Consider the following 19,471-nt stretch of genomic DNA (forward strand, 5'->3'; position numbering starts at 1 on the left):
TAAATGAACAAAGATCAAATTAATTAATTTATACTTATGAAAAGAACTTCAAAAGTTTCTAACATTATACGACTACGTAACCTCTCCTAGTAGCTAGCACTAATACTACCTGCTACCTGTGGTCATCGGTCTTTTGAAATTATAAAGTTACTGTGTGTACAGTTATATAATATTTTCAGTTTCAATCACTAATGTAAACTGATAGTGACAGAGACTAAACTTTGAATAATTAATTTTATTTAACTACTACTTTGTTAGTTGTTTCACCCTCCTCGGATCCCTTTAATTCTAAGATAATTGTTGTCTATACGTCTCATCTATTGATTTTTTATTTTTGTGGTAAATAATCTCAACTATTAAACTTAAGGGCTATATCTTAGGTTTTCCACTTAAATTTAATCATTTGGTTACATTCGCTAATATATTCATCCATAAACCCCATACAAGTACAACCCACATCGTTAATTAGATTGAAAAACTTAAGCGGTGTTTGGTTTGCTGTAATGTGTCATTGATGTGATGTACATTACGATGATGTGACATTAATATTTTTTATTTATTTTATTTTTTCTAACATTACCATAATCTAAAATTACAAATATATCACATTATTTTAATCTTATCACCTTTTTAAATAAGGGAAATTATTGTGTACTTTTGGAATATCATAAATGCGTACTCCCTCCTCTCACATGAATGGTAGGTTCCACTAATTAAATTCTACTTAAATTCATGGTAGGACCTACCATTCATGTGAAATGAGGGAGTACACATTTATGGTACTCCGGAAGTACCTAATAATTTTCATTTAAACAATATATTCTTGTATTGAGATTACATTAATATAAGATTATAATAATGTAATATTATGGTGTAATGTCAAAGCGAACCAAACGCTCTCTTAGACCAATAAAAATTGTATCTAAGCTTTGTCTTTACTAAATTTTTTTTGTCAACATCCTTGGGAGCATAAGAACTGATCTACAATTACAAGTCCATGTCATATAAAGAACATTTAACACAGTAACAACAACAAAAAAGAAAAGTAAACAAAAATAATTAGGCAAACATTACAACTTCTCAAAAAAGGTACATAAATGGATCAAGAAAAGTTACTAACCTACTGCAAAGAAGATAGTGAAGATCACATAGATTTTGCATATAAGTGCAAGTTACTAACCTACTGCAAAGAAGATAGTGAAGATCACATTATAGATTTTGCATATAAGTGCATAAAGCATGCAGCAGCAGAACTCCCGTACCCTTTCGCTAGAGACCCAAAATGGGAAGGAAGAAACAGGAGAGGTGCAAATGACCATTGTTATGATGGGGGGAATTATATTCTATCAAATCTAGGCTCAAGCAGTTCTTCTCTGAAAGTGAAAAGTGTTGTAAAATAGCAGAAACTCAAATTACTCAAATTGATTGTAAAAATATTTTAGGCTTGAAAAAGACTTCGAAACAAATAATAGGTATAATAGGTGCGAATAGAATCAACTTAAAAGAATAAAAAATAAACAAATTACGTTGTTCGAAAAAAATTTATGTCCAAATTTCACTCCAACAAATTTAGAAGAATACAAATTGGTGTAGTTGACTGATCAGGACCAAAATCACAAATTGCACTTTTTTACAAACACAAAGATTAGGGGTCGCACGGTCGACACTCTCAGAGAGATTTCTCTCTAACCAAACCAACAAATTAAAATTCAAAAGTTCACAAATAACGAATACAATACCAAAGGCATTAACCAAAGAGAGAACTCACAACTGCAACTCTCTACCCAAACCAAAGGGCAAAGACAAGTCGTACCCTTTCACAAATTAATCTGGCCGAGACTTTTTATATGTAGGTGCTTGGTTGATTAATCCAAAAACCAAGTAGTTGAGAGAGTCTGAATTGCAATAAGCTTGTAAAGCAAAGTCAAAGCATCTCCACTGAAATTCCAGGAAAAGCCCATGTGGCTTTTTTTTTTTTCAAATTGCACGCGGTGAAAAAGAAAAGAGTATTTCCTCTGCGGTTCATATATACTTTGTAGTCAACGTCAGGTCAGGTCTCATACTAGTCTTTTAGTATTTGAGCTTGCAATACGCTCCAACTTGCTCCATGGCCCATGAGACATCGACCTTACCAAATAGGCAAATACCAACCCTTAATTAATTAGTAATTTAACATCCACAAAAAAAGAATTGTGAAAATGATTGTGCGTGATTTGCATGCTCGATATTCGACAAAATTTTTTTTTTTTTGACTAATTAGCTTATTTTTGTGGTTGATCTTTAATGTTTCATTCTACCTAATTGACAAACATTGGATGTATAAAATTCTTCGAATACTACTTGATGTGACTGTTAGAAAATGTACATATTCTCTCTATTCTCATATGAATTGTGTGGAAAAAAATATTGATAAATTCCTTTTACACAATAATACTTTGAAAAGTGAGAACAAAAGTCTGAAAATGGGGACATAATAATAGAAGGAAATTTTTTTGGTAATCTCTTTTTTCATATTCGTGGTAGACCGTATCATGAATTTAATGAGTGAATCTCACTATATATGATTATGAGAGAAGGGAATACCAATGTCTGTGCTCCAGGAATATTTAAGAATTACTCATAATTGAAACATTAATTATATGGTAAATTGCATAAAAGAAGAGAGAAAAAGTTTAAAAATAAAAAGGAGAGAAATAGTGATGCAAGCCAAGACCTATTGGGAAGGTTAAATAAAAAGATTCAACCAAAGGAAAAAAAGAAAAAGAAAAAAAAAAGAGGAATGCCACTCAACGAGAGATGATCCAATAGTTAAACAGTTTGACCTGCTGATAATCTAATGGTTAAGCAGCCAACCTGGCAATAGAATATCTACAAAACATAAAGATCAGCTTTGGTAGAATTGGCCCAAGCTCTCCAATACTTAAGTTGGTGGTGATCTTACTAGAGCAAGCATTATTTCTTAATACAAAGATGCCCTATACCTATCTCTGATCGAGAGAAACTAAATCATAGACGTGCTTATTGTAACCTATTTTGCTATTTTTAATTTAGTCATTACCTTGGTTGTGGCCATCATGGGTGAGATTGGAGCAATTGCTCTTGTTGTAGGCCAAATTCTAGGCTTTTGGTTATTAATTTCCATGAATGGAGATTGTGGGTTACGGTTTTCACATTTTCTTTTCTAATTTCTAGGTACAAATTTGTCAATGATGGTCATACTCATCCCTTGGGTTGTGTTTGGAGCCCGAGTCTACCTAGATGTTGAATTATAACTTCATTCAATGGTCATTAAATAGCTCAAATGGTGAGGATGACTGAGCTATATTCTTGTATCTTGAATGTTGCAAGATCTTTCATGTCATGTATGGTTGTTCAAACCACCATATCATGATGAACGATCTAAAATGGTTTGAATTCATTTGAATTAATTATTTAATTTTAAGAGTAAATTGCAAATTTAATTCTTTGAGTTTGGGAACATTTTGAGTTTGCCTCTTAGAGCATCCAGACTAGACCTTGGATAATAGAAAAAAATGGTGAATTTTACACATTTAAGCCCCCAAACTTCCCACGTTAGTCTTTCTAAAACTCTGTATATTTGCACATTTGTTATAGTAACCGTGTAAAAATACTCAGTTAATATAACTGTGTATTCTATTATTTTATATTTTCAAAATTTGGCTCCTTTTTTTCTCTCTCTTCTTCGTCTGCACAACAAACTTAGAGTCTCAGACTTCTCCTCTCTCCTCTCTCATTTTCTTTTTCATTTGATACACACAAACACATCCACACAGAAAAATCAACACAGAGATACACAAACACACTCACATGGACAAACAAACAGAAAAAGAGAAATGGGTCCAGAAAAATCAACACAGAGATACACAAACACACCCACATGGACAAACAAACAGAGAAAGAGAAATGGGTCTGGATGTTGTGGATCGGTGCTTGTTGGTCAACAAGAATGGGTTTTGATGCATATGGATCGATGCTGACGGTGTACATCGATGCTGGAGTGTAGATCGATGCTAGCGGTGTAGACAAGTGCTTGTGGGTCGACTAAGATCAATGCTTGTGTGGAGATTGGTTCTTGTGGTGGAGAGTTGATCTAACCGTGAGAGAAAGAAGAAAAAATAAGAGGAAGAAAAAGAAGAAGAAGATGGTTGTGGTGGAAAGGTAATCTGACCGTGAGAGGAAGAGGAAAGATAAGAAGATGGTGGAAACTTTTGAAGAGAGTGAAGAGTTTTGAGAATAAACGGCAGAGGAGAGTGGACATGAGAGTGAAAATGATTAGATCAAATGAAATGAGATAATTACTAAAGAAAAAGAGATGAGGACAATAGAAAAAGATAAAATAATAATAAAAAAATTAAAGAAATATTATTATTTAAATAGAATATATTGTAAAATAGATGAATCGATGTAGGTGCTTTGGAAAAGTGGCAGTGTAAAATAGAAAAAGTAGGTTCTTAAAGTAAATTAGGCGGAAATATTTGGCCAAATTGATACAATTGCTCTTAAAGTTTAAAATTTTTTATTTAAACTTCTAACGCTATATAATTTTATGCTATATAATTTTATGATCAAGACGCCTAATGTTGGATAATCTTTTTATTTAAAAAAAAAACAATTTTTTTATACTTCTCACTATAATCTTTATCAACTATACTCACTACAATAGATAAATTTGGGACTATATTTTGGACTTTTTTAGAGACAGAAAGTGTAGTAGAGTACTAAAAACGCTGCGACAATATAGGGTGTGTGATGAGAGGTATTGCTTCCTCCGTGGACCTTCTAATCCTTAAAAAATAGGGCATGGAAATTTTTGGCAATGGAAAGGGGGCTTTCTTTCTTTCAAGGCATGCCTTCAAGGCACGCAAATGGAGAATATAGACTCATATGGTCCTTACTCCTCGACCGGTGTATAAAACGTTTTCCGCAATTGTGTAGAACAAATCGTTGTCCAATTGAGACCACGCACGCAGCCATGATCACGTGATAAAATCTACAAAGAGTGAGTGATGTATTGAACTTTTTAATCACAAAAGTGCATGCATATGTGAATGTGTTCAAGGGGAGAAAAGAATAAAAGTGGTGTTAAAATAACAAGAAAAATGAGGATTATTCTTCACTCCCTCTGTTGAGTGCTGTTTGATTTTAGAATCCGATGAACACCACAAATAATATAGATATACTGTTAGTCTTTGACTATCGAAATTTTTTATTCCTTTTAGAGATGGTTCCTTTAATATACTTCTTAAATAAATAAATAATAATAATAAAAAAGGTCAATTAAAAATTACATCCTAAAGCTTGGTGATGTTTGAATTTTACACCTTGAAATTTCAGAACTTGAATTTTACCCCCTAAAGTTTAGAAGTGTTTCAATTTTACACCCCCAAATTCTAAGGGTCCGTTTGGTTGGAAGAGTAAAAAAGTAGGAGGATGGAAAATTATGAAAGGATAGAAAATATTTAGTTTTCTCCCTTGTGTGTTTGGTTGGAAAGGTGGAAAAGTGAGAGGGTGGAAAACTCTTTTGTTTGGTTGGAAAGAAAAATGGAATGATAGAAAATGTAATTTATATAAATTGACTATTATACCCTTATTACATAATATGTAAGAAATAGATTTATTTGTACTCATTAAATAATATAAAATTTATCACATCATACATATAAATTTATATTATTATTTTTATTATTATAATGTAAAAATTACAATAGTGTACATATAAATTTAATTGGGCAAAAGATTTTGTAACCAGCAAAAACGTGGTCAACAAATTTACACTACATTTAGCCCAAAAAAACGTGGTCAGCAAATAATAGAGTCAAATGTTCAAAGGACTTCCACTCGTTCAAACGTGGTCAGCAAACTTTTATGGGCAATAGTTTCTTCAGCTAGGCAACATTCTTCACCTGGGCAAATAATCAAATGTTGTTGTGCTAATTAAACAAGGCAAGAGAGAGAGAGAGAGAGAGAGAGAGAGAGAGAGAGAGAGAGAGAGAGAGAGAGAGAGAGAGAGAGAGAACCTAGGACGTTGTTGCTGTACTGTGAGAAGAAAGTGATAAGGATGAGAAGAGGCAAAAGTCAAGTCATGAATAAAGTGAGGGGTAGGTGAAAGGGTATTTGTGTAAAATGGATTTCTAAGCACTTTTCCTCCTCATTTTCCTCCCAATTTGGGAGGATAAAAAAAGTGGACCCAGAGGGAAAACTTTCTTCCCTATTTTCTGTCTTTCCTATTTTCCTTCCTCAACCAAATAGTGGAAAACAACATTTTCCACCCTATTTTCCTCTCCCTATTTTTCATCCTCCCTGTTTTCACTTAACCAAACACACCCTAAAATTTCAAGGTGTAAAATCTAAACAATCCTAAACTTTAAGGAGTAAAATCCAAACACCCTTTAAATATAAGGGATAAAATATAAATTTCTAAATGTCAAGGTGTAAAATCCAAATACCCCAAATTTTAAGAGGTAAAATCCAAATTTTGAAATTTTAGTGTGCAAAATCTAAACACTCTTAAACATTAAGGGTGTAATTTATAATTTACCAAAAAAACAAAGAAGAGAAAAGAGCGTCCAGGTGCTTGTCTCACTAACATGTGGCCTAGAGTCTACATATCAATGAGACATAAATCTCATGTGCTCGGAGCATTCAAGATTTTTGCCAATTTCCTTATTCGCACAATGGTGGGGTAAAATGTTGTGATACGTGAGCTTGTCTTGTTTAATACAATCCATTATCCATTACTATTATCTATGTGGCTTTTATTTAGGGACCAAAAAATTATGTGAAATCTAGGGGTGTGCATGGGTCGGGTTGGGTCGGGTTGAGGGAATTTTTTGACCCAACCCACCATGGTGGGTCAAAAAAAATTCAACCCAACCCAACCCATCACATAAATTCAACCCAACCCAACCCAACCCACGTGGGTCGAGTTGGGTCGGGTTGAACCCATGGGTTTGACAATTTTTTATTTATTATTAAATTGAGTAGAAAAAAAATATAAATATTAATATATTAAAAAAAACCTAAAGATTAGTATCAATGTAACTCCTTGAAGGCTCAACACTAATGACCAAACAATAATAGTAATTTATTAGAATTTGTGTGAACTAACTGGCTTTTATATAGGATAGGAAGAATTGGTTATTTAAAAAAATTTATTAATTATAATATATATATATATATATATATTAAATTAGTATTAGTAGAAGGAATTGAGGAAATGCAAATTATTAAATATATAATATATATATATATATATATATATATATTAAATTAGTATTAGTAGAAGGAATTGAGGAAATGCAAATTATTAAATATATAATATATATATATATATTTATATATATAAAAGTGCCCTACAATTGATTTTTTTTTAAAATTATTAAATATAAAATATATTAAATATGGGTGGGTCGAGTCGGGTTTGGCGGGTTTATAATTTTATGACCCAAACGCAACCCGACCCGCTATAATAATTTTTTTGGTAACCCAACCCAACCCACCAAGCCTTAAAAACCGACCCAACCCGGTGGGTCGAGTCGGGTTTGGCGGGTCGGTGGGTTTTCTGCACACCCCTAGTGAAATCTTTATAGGTCCATAATTCAATGGGCTACAAGTTGGGCTTCTAAAAGATATTAGGCCTTGTATTTAGAATTAGATACATAAAAGCATCTACAGTGGTGGAGCTAAAAATTTACCAAAAATTACTTTATCTATTTTACCTACACACATGTTGCAGCAGTGAATCTATTTTAGCTTTCAACACAATAAAATAATATAAAAATCACAATAAAATAATATATCCTCTACAATAAAATAATATATCTCACTATTCAAAAAACATCCACAGCACCAACCACAACCACCTCTACCATCAGCCACACCCACAACCACCACCACCACCACCACCGGCCACAACCACCACTCTACTTTGGCAACCATAACACAACATAGAAAAAAAAAAACAAAACAAAACAAAACAAAACCACAACCACAATCATAACCCCATCACCACCAGTCACCACAAACCACCTACCATGACAACCACAACCATAATCCACTGCCACAACAACAACCACAACCACAACCACAACCACAACTATAAACCACAAAACTCATAGCCAAAATACATAAAGCCCACTGCCAAAGCCAAAATCATCCACCACCACCACAACCAAAATCCACAAACCCACTATCAAAATCATTCACCACCACTACCATAGCCAAAATCAACCACCACCACCATAGCCACCAAACCCATATGAAAATACATATAAAATAAAAAATAAAAAATAAAAACTCAATCACAGCAAAGAGAATAAAGAGTTGGGCAGTAGTGGTGGCTTGTGGCTTGGGGAGGACAATGTCAGCGTGGGTTTGATCAGCAGAAGAGAAGTGGGTCTGAGGTAGATGGGTCTGATCAGTGTTGGGTAAGCGTTAGGATGGAGGACAGGGCAGAGGCGTGGATCGGCGACTTGGGGCTTGGGTCGGCTTAGGCCAGTGACATTAAGGCCGGTGGAGGCATGGGTCGAAGACATTGAGATAGAGAGGTAAGAGTAACTGAGAGAGAGAGAGAGAGAGAGGCATGGTGTGAGCTGTGAGGTGAGAGTGACCAAGGGAGAGAACCACTTTTATTATTTTAATCGGGCCTGGGATTAAAAATTTTTTTTTTTGTTTTTTTGTTTAGCTCTCATGAATAGTGCACATCTATCTATAAATGTGCACTGTAACAATGAAGCTAAAAAAAATAGATTTAGCTCCACTGTTAGAGCGTGCTTTTTGTGGTTAAGGAGCTAAAATATACCATTATACCAATATAACACCACTGCTGTGAGTGCTCTAACCATTAACTAGGATGTAATTCTACCACATCAGTTAGGAAACTTAAAAAAAAAAATATATATATATATATATATATTGTGGCCTACTGGGCTTGGAGAATTTCAATCAACTGGCGTAATTGGCCATTAAAAATAAAATTTAGGAAAATTATTTTTCTGGATTATTTTTTTATATAATAATTATAGTATAGCTTGAACTATTTCCTCTTACATTTACATTATTGATATACAAAAATTGGGAAATCATATACTATATGATAAAAGTTAGGCTTAGAAACTGTGGTTGTGCCAAATGGCTTCATCAAATTGTAGAATTTTTTTTTTATAATTTTAAAAAAATAAGTATAATTTTTTTTTTTTGGTATTTATCTTCTTCTCCTATAATTTCTAAATTGATAAAAATCTTAATTTGATTACAATCCAAACTCTCCATCTAATCCTTTTTACAATTTTTTTTATAGAATTTTAAAAAAATAAATATAATTTTTTTTTTGGTACTTATCTTCGTCTCCTACAATTTCTAAATTAATAAAAATCTTAATTTGATTACAATCCAGACTCTTCATCTAATCTTTTTATTATTATAATTTATAAGTTGATAAATTTTTTTAATTTGGTTACAATTCAAACTCTTCATCTAATCCTTTTTTTATTTAAATTATATTATTACTTGTAAAAAAAAAAAAAAAAGGACATGTAAAAACAAAAAACAGCAGCAATTATCATCTATTCTTTTTTTTTAAATTTAAATTATGTTACTTCGTGTAAAAACAAAAAAACAAAATACCCGTACAAAAAAAAAAAAAAAAAAAAAAAAAAAAAAAACCAATGTATTCAACAGCAAAATCTTCCTCTTTACACATGATTTTTTTTTTTTAATAATTATTTTTCATACCGATTTACCAAAACAAATTTTGGATAGTTAAAAAAAATTGTAAATATGTTAATAAGTATTTAAGTTTAAAGTAAACACCTTCTCTTTCTTCTCCAAAAAAAAAAGTGTCTATATATAATAAACGTTTGTTCTTCTAAAAAAAAAACAATGTTTTTTTTCTTTTTTATTTTTTATTTTTTGGTTATAAAAGGTGTTAGGGTACTTTTTTTTTACACCTAATTTTATTTGGGTATCACCTATTTATTTTCAAACACCACTAATAAGTTATTGGGTTTTCCCAAATATTTTTTGCTCTATTATTATGGTAATCACAAATGTTTCATATCTCATTATCTAAATTGGGTTATGATATAAAATTTCACAAAAAAGTCCGAAACTCATATTTTATCCAATTTTATTATCATATTCTATTTAAAACCCAAGAATACTTTTGCTTGACAATATTTGAGAAGCCCATGATTCAAGTCCATGGCAAAACAATTTTATCAATGGAATTCAAATCCATGATCAAAGGCTATGATTTAAACCCATGGCAATTTATTTATCCAAAACTCAATTTTCATTGGCAACATCAAAGCCCAATTCTTATTGGCAATATCAAAAGCCCAACTTACGTTAGCACTATTTAAAACCCAATTTTCATTGGTAACATTAAAACCTAATTCTCGTTGGCAATATCAAAAGCCCAACTTACGTTGGCACTATTTAAAACCCAATTCTCATTGTCAATATCAAAAACCCAACTTATGTTGGCACTATTTAAAGCCTAATTCTCATTGGCAATATCAAAGCCTAATTCTCATTGGCGATATCAAAAGCCCAACTTGCGTTGGCATTATTAAAAGCCCAAGCTAACTACTTGGCACTATTCTATCAAAAGCCCAAGGTTATTAATACTTGGCAAAATACTATATTATAATTATTTCACTTAAAAGTTTGATAATGAACAATACTTTAAATTCTTAAACATATTATTATAATATTACAAGTACATGGAATTTATAAATTATCTATTTTCAAAACCCATGACAATCATCTTGTAAAAGTCCATGGAAAGTTATGATTGTTAGATCTATGACATATATTTATTTCATGTTATAAACCCAAGAAATACATGGACATCATTTGCATCGCGACATCCATAATATACGCCTTCGACACTCATGATAAACATTCAAACCCACAAGATCATCATTTAAGTTATGATGCAATTATTAGAAATCATGAACATTATTGCAACATGGAATTCATCAAAGTAAATATTATTTACAAAAGTATTTTGAAACTTGTCCTATTGTTTTAAACATTACAACTAATTGCCCAATGGCCCATTGCAAGTATTTATGAAAAACCCAAAGATATTTACTAATAAAATCCATAAGGAATGAAAGTCCATGGCAACATGTGCACATAACCCAGCCCATGTGAGCAAGCCTAAGCAAAAAACACAAGCAACTAACCAAAAGGCAACTAGCGACTCATACAAGGGAACCAAGCCTTTGAGAATGGACTAAGGGCTATCCCATCAATTTTCTGCCACCCTCTACCTGACGTGAACAGTGCCCAAGGGCTGTCATATCAGCTGAAGTCAAAAGGATGAAGAGACTCCATGATCTTCCTCGAGATTGCACCTCCAGCGGAAGGGAAGCCTCTCTAAGAACTTCTGTCATTGACTACATTCTGCAGAAATTCAACCCCTATTAAGCTTTCTTTAAGCTCCCCAAGTTCTCTTGAGCTCACTCACAACCTTTCTCAGCCTATAGTCACCATAACACCAACATTCACCACCTTGCTTACACCTTCCTAATCCATAAACGTCTTATAATTGACCAGGACAGCTATTCCCTCTGAAACCCTTGATTTATTTACTACTTTGCACGTGGTTTAGCTTTTCTTAAGCTCATCACTCATGATCTTCAGCCTACACTCATCTAATCCCAGATATTCTTCCCACCCCTCTGCACAACCACAGCTCAAAATGTCCTCCAACTAGACACAAACAGCCCATTACTCACAAAAAGCTTGAATCCCAGTTTTAACCCATCTCACTCACTCAAAATAGCCCATATTCACCTCATTCATGCCTTATAATTATACACTCACCAAAATCTTAATTTAATACTTGCTGCACTGAGCTAGGGATCTTTCTCTCCCTTCATTCCATCCTATTTTTTCTCTTTTATTTGTAACTATGGAGCCTTTAATCATTGTTTTTTATTATTATTATGATGAAGGATATAATATATTTGTAACAATTAAATTTTTCTCTCATATTGATGTAATGATGGTTGAAAGTACTATAATTTCCCCTGACCAAGACACACAAGGACCCCTAGGAGTGAACACTTTCCTAAATTTATTTGATCATTGACTGCTGGACTCTAATTATAATTTCACCCCTACCACTGGAGATAATACCGTACCGCTACAGGACTAATTTGAACTATGACGTAGTAAAAAGACTAATAATATAACAAACTAACAACACTAACGTGTTTATTATGTTTTATTGTTGTCTTCTTGTTAGGTTGCAGCCTCTATCTCTTACTTGGGCGGACTTACACCACACCGATAGCCTTTGGGCTTTATTTCAAGGGTCCATCATTGAGTTTCGGCTTGGCTACCCCATATTCTATTTGGGAACATCATAAATTTTCCCCTCAACAAAAGGAAAGTTTCCTTTTTTCCATTAAAAAAAAAAAAAAAAGGAAGAAGAAGAAGAAGAAGGAAGAGACACTGATAAGGATCAATAAATGACATGCACAAATATTAGGTTTAAGAACAACTATGGACATTACATTCTAGTAAAATTTTGAAGAATATAACACTTTAGCTTAGTTGCAAAATCAGCCTTCATATTTAATCATAGTTGAACCCATGGAAAATGATGCCTGCAAAATCAGCCTTCATATATATTTAATTAAAGCTGTAACACATAACATATATCATATATGATATTTGTAATGAAATTCTCATATAATGCCAGATAAATATTGTGTAATCCAATCAGTACACAATCATAGACTTCATAGTTACATAAATTCCAGAATTTTCACACATTACGCAATCATGACCAAATTTTCTTACTAAACCCACACCATCCTTTTCTATTCAAATATTCAACTTGGGTCTTTTGCAAATCTTTCACAATATTCTTTAAACTAATCCAACAATGACAAAAACCCATATCTCAAATTTGCAACTTTTTACATAAACATGTCACATTTCACTTCATAATCAAAATATTAACCACTAATTGTACATTTCCCATACATCAAAACACCTTCAACAAAATGAGAGTTCAAAGGTGGCTTACCGTTGGCGAGGCGAGGCGAGAGCGAGAGGCGAGGCGTCATAGTCAGGCGAGAGCGAGAGAGAGAGTTAAAGGGTTATAAGAGACAAAAGAGTGAATTTATACTAGGTAGAATCTGAAACCTAGCCTAAACGGCACCGTTTTGTTTTGTTTTTTTTTTTTTTTAATAACACCCATACGAGTACAACAACCTTTTAAAAAAAAAAAAAAAAAACTTCAAATGAGATTCTGAGAAGAGAACGTGTTACCTGTACGCTTTCAAAAAAGAAAAAGAAAAAAAGAAGAGAGCCTATACAACGAGTCAACAACGCCATATCTAAACAAAACTGAGAAGTGGAGATGCAGGTATTGGTTCGGTTCAGTTCGATGACTTCTCAGTTTTGAATTTCCAGCTCCGGTGACTGCACTGCACTAGCATCAGAACTCCCTTCATGCTCCGATTGTTGGCATCAGCTTCGTCGGTCGATTGCAGTGGCGGTGTGGGACGATCAGCACTGATCGGTTGGATTGGTGCCGATGACTTTCTGCTCACCCCTAGCTTCCTTGTTGTCTCTGTCCATGAGAGAAGGAGAAACCCTAAAAACATATTCGGACAGATATTAGGAGATGTTCAACAAGATAGATGGTGATTTTGACGATGTAGCCATCAGCACCTTTAAGTTCGGCCTACTTGCCGAGCAAGGCTTAAGGAAGTGTTTGACTGGGAAACCTATTACCAGTGTACGCCAGCTCATAGATTGGATTAACAAGTATAAGAGGGTTGAAGAAGACCAGCAGCAAGGCAAGGGAAAGGGCAAGGTTATCCCTCAAGAGATGAGGGATTTTAGGTCGAACCGTTACAACAATAACCAACCCTGAAGGGATTTTGCTGGGCAGTCTGAGCCTGCAGCTCCTTAAGTGGTTAACGTTGTGTTCAAAGAACCGATGCATCAGGTTTTGGAGAAGATAAAAAACGAGCCATACTTCAAATGGCCGAACATAATGAATGAAGACCCTTTGAGGCGTAACCAAAGCCTTCATTGCTAGTATCACCAAGAGTGAGAACATACCACCGAGGACTATAGAATACTGTGGAACCATCTAGAACAATTGGTTAAAGAGGGGAAGTTGCAACAATTTCTGTACCAGCCCAATGGACAAGAGGACCAATCAAGGTCAAGGGCTCAAGGGAATACTCCTTCAAGGCCCCAGTTAGGTATAATCAATGTTATTTTTGCTGCATTTGGGAGAACTGGATCTCACCCTTCCAGAGTGATGTTTGTAGCTAGGCTACTGACTGATGACTCTAGCTCCGAGCCAAAGAGAGCTAGGATAGAGGTCCGACCATTGTTGAGTTTCTCGAACAAAGACAAGATTGGAACCATCCAACTGCATGATGACACTTTGGTGGTCACCCTCAGAATAGGTGTGTATGATATGAAGAGAGAAATGGTAGACCAAGGCAGTTATGCAGAGATCATGTACCCTGACTTATATAAAGGGTTGAACTTAAAGTATGAAGATTTAACAGCCTATGATTCACCTTTGGTAAGTTTTGATGAGAAAGTTGTTACCCCAAAGGGCCAGATTAGGTTACCCATTCAGGCAGGCTTAGAGTTGGTGGAAGTGAATTTCATTGTGGTGGACGCATACTCCCCTTACACGACCATTGTGGCCAGACCATGGCTCCATACCCTAGGGGCTGTTTCTTCAACTCTGCATCAGAAGGTGAAGTATCGGTCAGGATACCAGATTGAGGAGTTGGTGAGGAATCAATCCATGGCTAGACAGTGCCTTGTGTCTGCAATTTTGCATCAGCCAACAACTGAGTCATCGGCCTTTGTTGAAGGAGGCTTATAGTAGTCAAAGTCTCTGGTATTTCCTGTGAAGGGGCCAGCAGAGGAGGCCAAATGTGAAGATTTAGAGAAATTTGCTGTAAGTGATGATCCAAAGAATTTTTTTCAGGTTGAAGCTCAACTACCACCTCAGGAGAAAGAAGAGTTGGTGGAATTTCTCAAGAGGAATGTTGACATATTCCCTTGGAATGCTTACAAAGCTCCAGGGGTGGATCCGAGTTTTATCTGTCATCATTTGAATGTCAACCCATCCATCATCCCCAGAAAGCAACCACCTCGGTGCTCATCTAAAGATCATTCTAACGTTGTCAAAGACGAGGTGGTGAAGCTTAAACAGGATGGAGCTATCAAAAAAGTGTTTTACCCTGAATGGTTGGCCAACACTGTGGTGGAAAAGTGGCGAATATATGTGAATTTCATAGATTTGAACAAAGCATGTCCGAAAGAACCTTTCCCCATACGTCGGATCAACCAGCTAGTAGATGCCACTGTAGGTCATCCTCGAATGAGCTTTTTGGATGCCTTTCAAGGATACCATCAAATACTTTTAGCTGTGGACAATGCAGGTGCTACCTACCAGAGGATAATGACCAGGATGCTTGAGCCACAGTTAGGGAAAAACATTGAGATTTATATCGATGATATGGTGGTAAAGAGTAAGGCAGAGTTCGAGCATGTTAATGACCTCGGGAATATTTTTGATATCTTGAGAAGACATAAGCTACGACTTAATGCTTCCAAGTGTTCTTTTGGTGTCAAATCAGGGAAGTTCCTAGGCTACATGGTCACACACCGCGGAAGTGAAGTCAATCTCGACCAGATTAAGGCAATCAACGATTTGTGACCACCTCAGAATCCCAAAGAGGTCCAGAAGTTTACAAGGATGACCGCTACTCTAAACCGATTCATTTCTTGATCAATAGATAGGTGTAGGCCTTTCTTTCAATTGTTGAACAAGAGAAAGGGGTTTGAATGGACCGAGGAGTGTGTCCTAGCTTTTCAGCAATTGAAAGAATATCTGTCTCGGCCACCTATCATGTCCAAACCTGAGGTGGATGAGGTTTTGTTTGCCTACATCGTGGTAGCCTCCCACGCGATGAGTTTGGTGCTAATACAGGTTGATGGCGGTGTATAGAGGTTGGTTTACTATGTGAGCAAGTCACTACATAAGGCCGAAGTCCGTTACTTACCACTAGAGCAGGCCATTCTGGTAGTAGTGCATGCCATACGTAAGCTGCTCCATTATTTCCAGTCACAAACAGTTGTTGTCCTTAGCCAACTCCCACTCAAATCTCTACTTCGAAGTGCTAATTACACAGGGAGAATTGCAAAGTGGGGCATGATTCTAGGGGCTTTTGATATCAAATACATTCCTCGTATCTCTGTCAAAGGTCAAGTCCTTACCGACCTAGTAGCTGAGTTTACTGAAGCCCCATTAGAAGATAGGGTAGAGGAGCAGAATATGGATGGAAAATCGGTTGGAGCAATCTCCATACAAGGGCCTTTGTCCTGGAAGGTTTACGTTGATGGCACAGCAAACCACAGGGAATCTAGAGTAGGGCTAATCCTGATATCTCCAGAGAGGATTATGATTGAGAAATCCCTAAGATTGGATTTCTCGGCTACAAACAATGAAGCTGAATATGAAGGTCTGCTAGTAGGGATGATCATGGTTCAGAAAATGGATAGAAAAGATGTGGAAGTATTCTCTAATTCCAGGATGGTGGTAGGCCAAGTCCAAGGAGAGTTGGAAGTCAAAGATCCCAGAATGCAGGAATACTTGATCCAGGTTAGACATTTACAGTCTGGGTTTGAGTCTTTTGATCTATCAGAAGTTCTTAGAAGTAGAAATACCCATGCGGACTCTCTTGCCACACTAACAACCTCCTCGGCACAAAGTTTACCTCGGACGATCCTTGTAGAGGACTTATGCAAACCCACTGAGTTAAGAGGAAATGAGATTCATGTTCATCAAATAAGAGTGGGCCCAAGCTGGATGGACTATATTGTACTATTCCTTAAGGAAGATGTCTTACCCGAGAATAAGTCCAAGGCTGACAAGGTATGGATAAACGCTCCTCATTTTTGGCTATCCGAGGACTAAAAGTTGTATAAGAGGTCTTTTTCTGGCCCCTATCTGCTATGCGTACACCCTGAAACAGTTGAGCTATTCCTAGAAGAATTACATGAATGAATCTATGGAAGCCACACGAGAGGCAGATCTTTATCTCACAAGGCGCTCACACAAGGCTATTGGTGGCCGAGTATACAGAAAGAAGTGCAAGACTATGTAAAGAAGTGTGACCAATGCCAAAAATTTGCCCCAAACATTCACCAACTTGGAGGGGTCTTTAATCCTTTGTCTAGTCCTTGGCCTTTCGCTTAATGGGGTTTAGATATTGTAGGGTTGTTCCCTAAGGCAACAGGGAATAAAAGGTATTTGTTGGTCGGCACAGATTACTTCACCAAGTGGGTAGAAGCTAAGCCACTGGCGAATATCAAGGATGTGGATGCCAAAAGATTTTTCTAAAAAAATATTGTCACTCGGTTTGGAATCCCCTATACTCTCATCTTGGACAATGGACTTCAGTTTGACAATAAAGCCTTTAGGAGGTACTGCTGCGATCTGGGAATAACAAATAGATATTCTATTCCGGCCTATCCACAAGGGAACGGATAGGCCGAGGCCATCAATAAGGTCATAGTAAGTGGACTCAAGAAGAGACTGGATGACGTGAAGGAGAAATGGGTAGAAGACCTGTCACATATTCTTTAGACTTATCGAACTACACCTTATAGGTCTACTGGGGAAACGCCTTTCTTGATGACTTATGGGGCCGAGGTAGATTCCCCAGGCTAAGAACAAGTTCTTTCACTCCGAGCAGCAACGATGGGCTATTAGAGAAGATCTTAGACTTAATTGAAGAGCATAGAGAAAATGCCATGGTCCAATTGGCCTACTATCAACACAAGCTCAAGCTAGGATATGATACCAACGTAAAGCTAAGACCATTAACAATTGGAGACTTGGTTTTAAGAAAATTTATAGGAACTGCAATAAATCCAGCATGGGGAAAATTGGGACCCAACTGGGAATGGTCATATCGTATCACATTGGTGGCCGAAATAAGTGCATATTATCTTGAAGATCTAGAAAAAAAGGTTGTACTACACCCCTGGAATTTACATAACCTTAGAAGATATTATTATTAATAAAAGTTTTCTTCACTCTATTTGGATTTATTATACTGCATGTCATGCATTTTTGCTATCTATCTAAGTATTAAACAAAACTTTGGTCATGTCTGGATCCTCGGACCATATACCTTAAGTAAATTGATATCTTTTAATCACTGTTCTAAGTATTAAACAGAACCTTAGCTATGCTTGGCTTCTCGGACCACATGCTTTGGGAAAATTAATACTCCTTTACTTCTATCTAAGTATCAAACATAACCTTGGTCATACCTGGCTCCTTGGATCATATACCTTGGGTAAATTGATATCTCTTAATTACTGTTCTAAATACTAAACAGAACCTTAGCTATGCCTGGCTCCAACCACATGCTTTAGGAAAATTAATACTCCCTGACATTTATCTAAGTATCAAACAGAACTTTAGTCATGCTTGAATCCTCGGACCACATACCTTAGATAAATTGATATCTTTTAATCACTATTCTAATTATTAAACAGAACTTTAACTATGCCTGGCTCCTCGAACCACATGTTTTGGGAAAATTAATACTTCTTGATATCTATCTAAGTATCAAACAGAACCTTGGTCATGCCTGGCTCCATGGATCACATACCTTGGGTAAATTGATATTTTTTAATCACTGTTCTAAGTATTAAACAGAACCTTAACTATGCCTGGCTCCCAGACCACATGCTTTTGGGAAAATTAATACTCCTTGACATAAATCTAAGTATAAAACAGAACCTTACTCATGCCTAACTCCTTGGACCACATACCTTGGGTAAACTGATATCTTTTAATCACTGTTCTAAGTATTAAACAGAATCTTAGCCATGTCTGGCTCCTCAGACCACATGCTTTAGGGAAATTAATACTCCTTGACATCTATCTAAGTATCTAATGGAACCTTGGTCATGTTTGGCTCCTCGAACCACATACCTTGGATAAATTGATATCTTTTAAATCATTAATACTTCCTATCATTTTTGACAAATGTTCGGGCAGCGCCTTAGTTCATCTCAAATTTTTTGGACCACATACTTAAGGTAAAATAATTATCTCTTATTAATTACTTGAATGTCAAATGTGATCAGCTACTCTGAATGGAAAAGATCTTCATGATGATAGCAAACTCCTGTGGATGTTCATGAGCATCACATAAAGCATTCACAAGCTTACCTATATTTATTTGAGAATTGACTATCCCTTTGCTCCTTTAAACTAACCAATAAGTAAGAAGCAAAGTAAGTTTAAACCTATACGTAGGTTATATTACTGTGTATGTTCTTAAAAGTTGAAATTATGCCCTGCCGATGTAATGGACTTAGTGGGTTTTAACTTATTTTGCAGCTGACCATATGAGATGGAATA

The sequence above is a fragment of the Quercus robur genome, chromosome 2 (genome assembly GCF_932294415.1).
Source record: "Quercus robur chromosome 2, dhQueRobu3.1, whole genome shotgun sequence".
Lineage (NCBI taxonomy): Eukaryota > Viridiplantae > Streptophyta > Magnoliopsida > Fagales > Fagaceae > Quercus > Quercus robur.